Source organism: Dipodomys merriami, unplaced genomic scaffold (assembly GCF_024711535.1).
Source record: "Dipodomys merriami isolate MVZ:Mamm:240054 unplaced genomic scaffold, mDipMer1.0.p SCAF_6, whole genome shotgun sequence".
NCBI lineage: Eukaryota > Metazoa > Chordata > Mammalia > Rodentia > Heteromyidae > Dipodomys > Dipodomys merriami.
The window spans coordinates 2,372,338-2,378,872 of NW_027206179.1; the positions used below are offsets into that span (position 1 = coordinate 2,372,338).

Sequence of the window (6,535 nt, forward strand, 5' to 3'; positions counted from 1 at the left end):
TTATAATTAGCTCCAGTTTATGAAACTCAAGATGTACTCATACTATCTGCCACTTAGTTGAACATTTTGTGGGTATAAAAATTGAAGACAATTTCTGCTTCTTAAATAATGTTTTATCCAAATGAAACCAATTTGTTTCATCAATTCTCTTTCTCAATGCTTTCATTTACTAACTTCCCTCGGTCATGGGACTTGAACTCTGGGCCTGGGTGCTGTCCCTCAGTCTTCAGCTCAAAGAGAGTGCTCTACTACTTGAGTCACAGTGCCACTTTCGGTTTTCTGGTGGTTAATTGGAGGTAAGAGTCCTATGGAATTTCCTGCCTGGGCTGGCTTTGAACCCTGATCCTCAGATCTCAGCCTTCTGAGTAGCTAGGATTACAGGTGTGAATCACTGGCACCTGGATTCCTTACTGAGCATTAGCTGGGAGCGGGTGGCTCTCACCCATAACCCTAGCTACACAGGAGGCTGAGATTTGAGGATCACGATTCCAAGACAGCTAGGGCAAAAAAACTCCATGAGACTCTTATCTCCAATAAACCACTCAGAAAACTGGGAGTGGTGTTGTGGCTCAAGTGGTAGAGTGCTTGCCTTGAGCTGAAGAACAGGGGGACATAGCCTAGACTCAGATTTCAAGCATTGTGACTGACAAAAAAAAGAATTGAGTAATATAAATTAGGTTTTACATTGAAGTAAATATCTAATCAAAGCCAGAAAATTTAAATGTAGGTGCTATTTTTTTCTTTGTGCCTTAAAGGAAACCACAATGGGAAATATATGTATGTAACATAAATTGCACATTATCGATATGAACCATATTTATAAGAAAATAGAATATCTGACCATATCATAGTTCATGCAAGGAACTTAAGCAAATACAAAGGGATCGACATAATCCCCTGTATCCTATCTGACCACAGTGGAATCAAGCTAGCTCTCAATAACAAAGCATACCGCAGAAATTTCTCCAATACATGGAAATTGAACAGCACACTCCTTAACAATGCCTGGATAACAGAAGAGATCAGAGAAGAAATAAAGCATTTCCTACAACTCAATGAAAATGAAAACACCTCACAAAGAAACTTGTGGGACACAGCAAAAGCAGTCCTGAGGGGCAAATTTATTGCCCTCAGTGCCCACATCAAGAGAATGGAGACAGACCAAGTAAATAATCTCATGTTGCAATTAAAACAGCTAGAAAAACAGGAAAAAATGGGACCTAAAGCTACTAGAAGAAGCCAGATAACCAAATTAAAAGCAGAGATTAACCAATTAGAAAATCAGAAAACCATAACCAAAATAAACCAAACAAAAAGCTGGTTCTTTGAAAAAATAAACAAAATTGATGGCCCATTGGCTAGATTAATTAAAAAAAGAAGAGAGGAAACCCATATTAATAGGATTAGGGATGCCACGGGAAACATCACCACACGTACCCAAGATATCCAAACAATTCTAACAGACTACTTTCAAAAGCTATACTCTCTAAAGGAAGAAAATCGGGCAGAAATGGATGCATTTTTAGAGAAATACAAGTTGCCCAAACTGAGCAAAGAAGAAGTTAACCAATTAAATAAGCCAATATCCTATAATGAGATACAGGAAGCTATCAAAAGTCTTCCAACAAAAAAAAGCCCAGGACCAGATGGATTCACAGCAGAATTCTATAAGACCTTTAAACAAGAACTAATACCCATACTCCTCAAGCTCTTCAGAGAAACAGAGAAGGAAGGAGCTATCCCAAACTCATTCTACGAAGCCAATATCACACTCATCCCCAAACCAGGCAAAGACCCAACCAAAAAGGAGAATTACAGGCCAATCTCCTTGATGAACACAGATGCAAAGATCCTTAACAAGATTCTAGCTAACAGAATCCAGAAACACATAAAAAAAATAATTCACTATGACCAGGTAGGCTTCATCCCAGAGACACAGGGATGGTTTAACATACGTAAGTCAATAAATGTAATCCAACATATCAACAGAGCCAAGGTCAAGAATCACATGATTATCGCCACAGATGCAGAAAAGGCCTTTGACAAAATTCAACATTCATTCATGCTAAAAGCTCTGGAGAAAATAGGAATAGAAGGAACATTTCTAAAAACAATAAAAGCCATTTATGACAGACCAATAGCCAATATTATACTTAATGGGGAAAAGCTACAACCAATTCTCCTAAAATCAGGAACAAGGCAAGGATGCCCACTGTCTCCACTCCTCTTCAATATAGTCCTGGAACCCTTAGCCAGGGCAATAAGGCAAGAAAAAGACATTAAAGGGATCCGCATAGGGAAAGAAGAAGTTAAACTATCCCTTTTTGCAGACGACATGATACTATACCTCCACGATCCCAAAAACTCCATCCCCAAACTCTTAGAAATCATAAATCACTTTGGCAAAATAGCAGGATACAAAATAAACCCACAAAAATCAGTTGCCTTCCTATACACTGATAATGTACAGGAAGAGAGGGAAATAAAGGGAGCAACCCCATTCACAATAACCTCCCGAAAAATAAAATATTTAGGAATTAACCTAACCAAAGATGTAAAAGAACTATTTAATGAGAACTATAAAAAGTTAAAGAAAGAAATTGCAGAAGACACTAGGAAATGGAAAGACCTCCCATGCTCCTGGATAGGCCGACTTAATATAGTAAAGATGGTAATACTTCCAAAACTAATATACAAATTCAATGCAATTCCTATTAAAATCCCAATGACGTACATCACTGAAATACAGAAAACAGTCCAAAAATTCATATGGAACAACAAAAGACCTAGAATAGCCAAAACAATTCTAGGGGATAAAGACAATATGGGAGGGCTATCCATGCCGAACTTCAAACTCTACTACAGAGCTATAATAACAAAGACAGCATGGTACTGGCACAAAAACAGACCTGAAGACCAATGGAACAGAATAGAAGATCCAGAAATAAATCCACAGGCCTACAGCCAGCTGATATTCGACAAAGGAGCCAAAGACATACAATGGAAGAAACACAGCCTCTTCAACCGCTGGTGCTGGGAAAACTGGGTGGCCACATGCAGAAAACTAAAAGTGGACCCCAGCCTATCACCATGCACCAACATTAACTCAAAATGGATTAAAGACCTTAACATTAAACCTGAATCTCTGAAACTACTGCAGGACAGAGTAGGAGAGACCCTTGAACTAATAGGCACAGGAAGGAACTTCCTGAACAGAGTCCCAGGGTCACAACAAGTTGGAGAGAGACTCGACAAATGGGACTACCTTAAAAAGCTTCTGCACAGATAAAGCTATCGCAACCAAGCTAGAAAGACAACCAACTAATTGGGAAAAAATATTTACCAGCAATATATCAGACAAGGGGTTAACATCCTGTATATACAGGGAACTCAAGAAACTAATCCCTCCCAAACCTAACAAACCAATTACTAAATGGGCAAGGGAACTAAAGAGGGACTTCTCAAATGAAGAAATAAAAATGGCAAAGAAACACATGAGGAAATGTTCATCATCCCTGGTGGTGAAGGAAATGCAAATAAAGACAACCCTGAGATACCACCTTACCCCAGTCAGAATGTCCCACATCCACAAATCAGCCAACGACAAATGCTGGAGGGGATGTGGAGAACGAGGAACGCTATTACACTGCTGGTGGGAATGTACACTCATACAACCACTTTGGAAAGCAGTCTGGAGGGTCCTTAGAAAGCTAAAGATTGACCTCCCTTACGACCCAGTCATACCACTTCTAGGCATCTACCCTGAACAACAGGAACCAATATACAAGGACACGTGCACCTCCATGTTTATTGCAGCACTGTTCGCAATAGCTAGGATATGGAAACAACCTAGATGCCCCACCACAGATGAATGGATCCAAAAATTGTGGTATCTATACACAATGGAATATTATGCAGCCATTAGAAATGACAAAATAATGGCATTTGCAGGGAAATGGATGGAGCTAGAAGGAATCATGTTGAGCGAGGTAAGCCAAGAACGAAGAGACAAACAGTACATGGTCTCCCTGATAAGCGGATGATAAATCCAAAATGTTAGGTGATATGACAAAACTAACAGGACTTAAGAAACAAAGAACTCCTACTCATCTGGTTGAACCACTACCAAATATCCCCATGCTGCTGATCACATATATGGTATATAACATATGAGCACCGTTATATATTACAGACTGTGATAGACAATTTGCTCCAGGAAAGTTAGAATGAACTTGTGACTTTAAATGAGCATCATTATTCCACAATACTGTGAATTTCCAGAAATTATGTAATCACTTAATCACAATAAAAAAAAAAGAACCTCGGGGAAGGGAGGGAGGGAGGGGATGGTAGGGGGAAAACAACGGAGGGGGTAACAATGTTCAAGAGGAAGTGTACTCATTACCTCACTCATGTAACTGTAACCCTCTGTATAGTATCTTTACAATAAAAAAATTAAAAAAAAAAAGAAAATAGAATATCTGAACACACACTCCACGATTAAAGGAATCCTGGGGGAAAAAAGAAGGCAAATATGAGTTTAGATGGGTTAGTATTGGCAAGGAGTGGCAAAATAAGAGAAGAAAAATAAGAAAACCGTAAAACTCAAGCCAATATCTTTACTTTTGGATGTTCTCATAGCTAGTTAGAGAATTTCTACCTCCTATCCCTTTGGCTGGTGGAAGCTACCAGTACGTGCCAAGAAATTTCTGGATCGCAGTATCCCAGTCTGGTTGGTCCATGGCCGTTCACCACCTGTTAGCGCAGGGTGCAGCATCTGCCTCTGGGAGCTTCAGATCCACCCCTACCAGGCCAAACAACCTAGGGTGCAGGTCTCCCACCGCGTGCATCAAGTGGTCCCCAGACATGACAAGCAGCATGTCTGAGCTGCCTAGCTCCTGCGCATGGTTTGGTGCCTCTGGGGGAAGATGGGACTCAGGGTCCTGCTGTGGAAATGGAAGGATACTCCCAGCATGCCCTAGGGTATGGGGCAGTGAGCATCATAGGAAGGAGACCTGGACCTTGAGCATGTGGGACTGCATGTTGTTCTGGAATACCGCAGGGCCTTGCCCGTGTCTGGGCACAGGTTCAGCAACACAAACTCGCGGCAGATCCTGAGCAGCAGGCCCAGGGGGGCACGGGTGGGATCCATAGTCTATTCCTGCTATTCTGGCCCCTCTCTGGGTTGAGGTGTCTCACGTGCAATGCGTGGGCTTCTCTTTTCTTCTCTTGCTCACACAGTCTGGGATGATTTTCATTTAATGATTGTGTGGCTTTAATATATTAGCTGTTCTGTCTGTCTGTCTATCTCTGTGTCCCTCTCTCTTTCCCCTTACTTTTCTCCCGGTTTCTATTGAGCCTTTGCCATCACTGGCACTGCCCACAGTGGCATCCTCAGACCATCGTGAGAAAAGACATCACTTGCTTTTAAAAAAAATTTAAATACAGGACTGATAGTTTTCAGAGTTGGGTGGCAGAAGTAAAGGGAATTAAAAATGAATTTATGTTTCCAATATTGAAAAATGTGTGTGTGTGTGTGTGTGTGTGTGTGTGTGTGTGTGTGTGTGTGTGTGTGTGTGTGTGTGTGTGTGTACCAGCCTTGGAAGTCAGGTCCCCAAGTTCGTTCTCTTGGCTTTCTTATTCACATCTGGCATTTTAGAGTTTGACAAATACCTCCTGTCCCATATTTTTACTTGTAAGTTAGATATGGAGTCTCATAGACTTTTCTGTCCAGGCTAATTTTGAACTGTGATCCTCAGATCCAAGCATTCTAAGAGAGCCACTGGTGTCTGACCTGCAAAAAATATTACATGTCTAATATTGAAATTCATACTGAATTTAATAATAATTTCCAGAAGAATGTGAAAATTTAATACACATTACCCAAGGATTTAGTCCATATTTTAAGAGTAACACTTTTTCTTTATTGAGATTATGTAATTACATAAATTTCACAGTATTGTGGCATAGTGATACTTAGCTAAAGTCACTAACACATTTTAACCTTCACAATGCATCTTGTCATTGTCTTGATCTACAAAGCATATGAACTCTACAGACTTTAACAACAAAACTATTTCTTCCAGATGGGTGATATGTACATTTCTTTCCTTTTGCTCAGTATCAGCTGTTTCCTCTTTCTCTCTCATTCCCTCCCTCCCATCATCACTCTTGAGTTGCTTAGTTCACTTTCATCAATGACCTGTGCCACTGATGGGCCCTCTGCTGTATTTTTTTCACCCATTTTCCTCCACTTCTTTGCCATCCTCTTGGCTTCCCTCAGATGTACATGCCTATGCAGCATATAAGGAGTCAAGAACATGAAGTCAGCTAGGAACTATATGAAAATTAAGCAGAGGTCCTTTGTTTCTTGGGTCTTGTTTACTTTGTCATATCTCAATGTAAAACACGTTTATGACGTGTAATTTAGTCCAATGAAGTGAAGATTGAACACCCCTGGATCTTAAAAATAAGAAGAAAATAAAGCAGTGGAAGAAAGGACACATTATCTTTTGCCAGCATAACTAACGAGATC

The 6,535-nt window shown here is 40.3% G+C and overlaps 1 non-coding gene across 1 annotated transcript; it reads right to left on the minus strand.

Annotated features, from left to right (window-relative positions):
• Window positions 1-5,340: 5,340 nt before the first annotated feature.
• LOC138814348 (small nucleolar RNA SNORD35) lies at window positions 5,341-5,426 on the minus strand. The gene has a single exon (XR_011367937.1). It is a non-coding gene; the product is annotated as a small nucleolar RNA SNORD35 (small nucleolar RNA).
• Window positions 5,427-6,535: the final 1,109 nt, after the last annotated feature.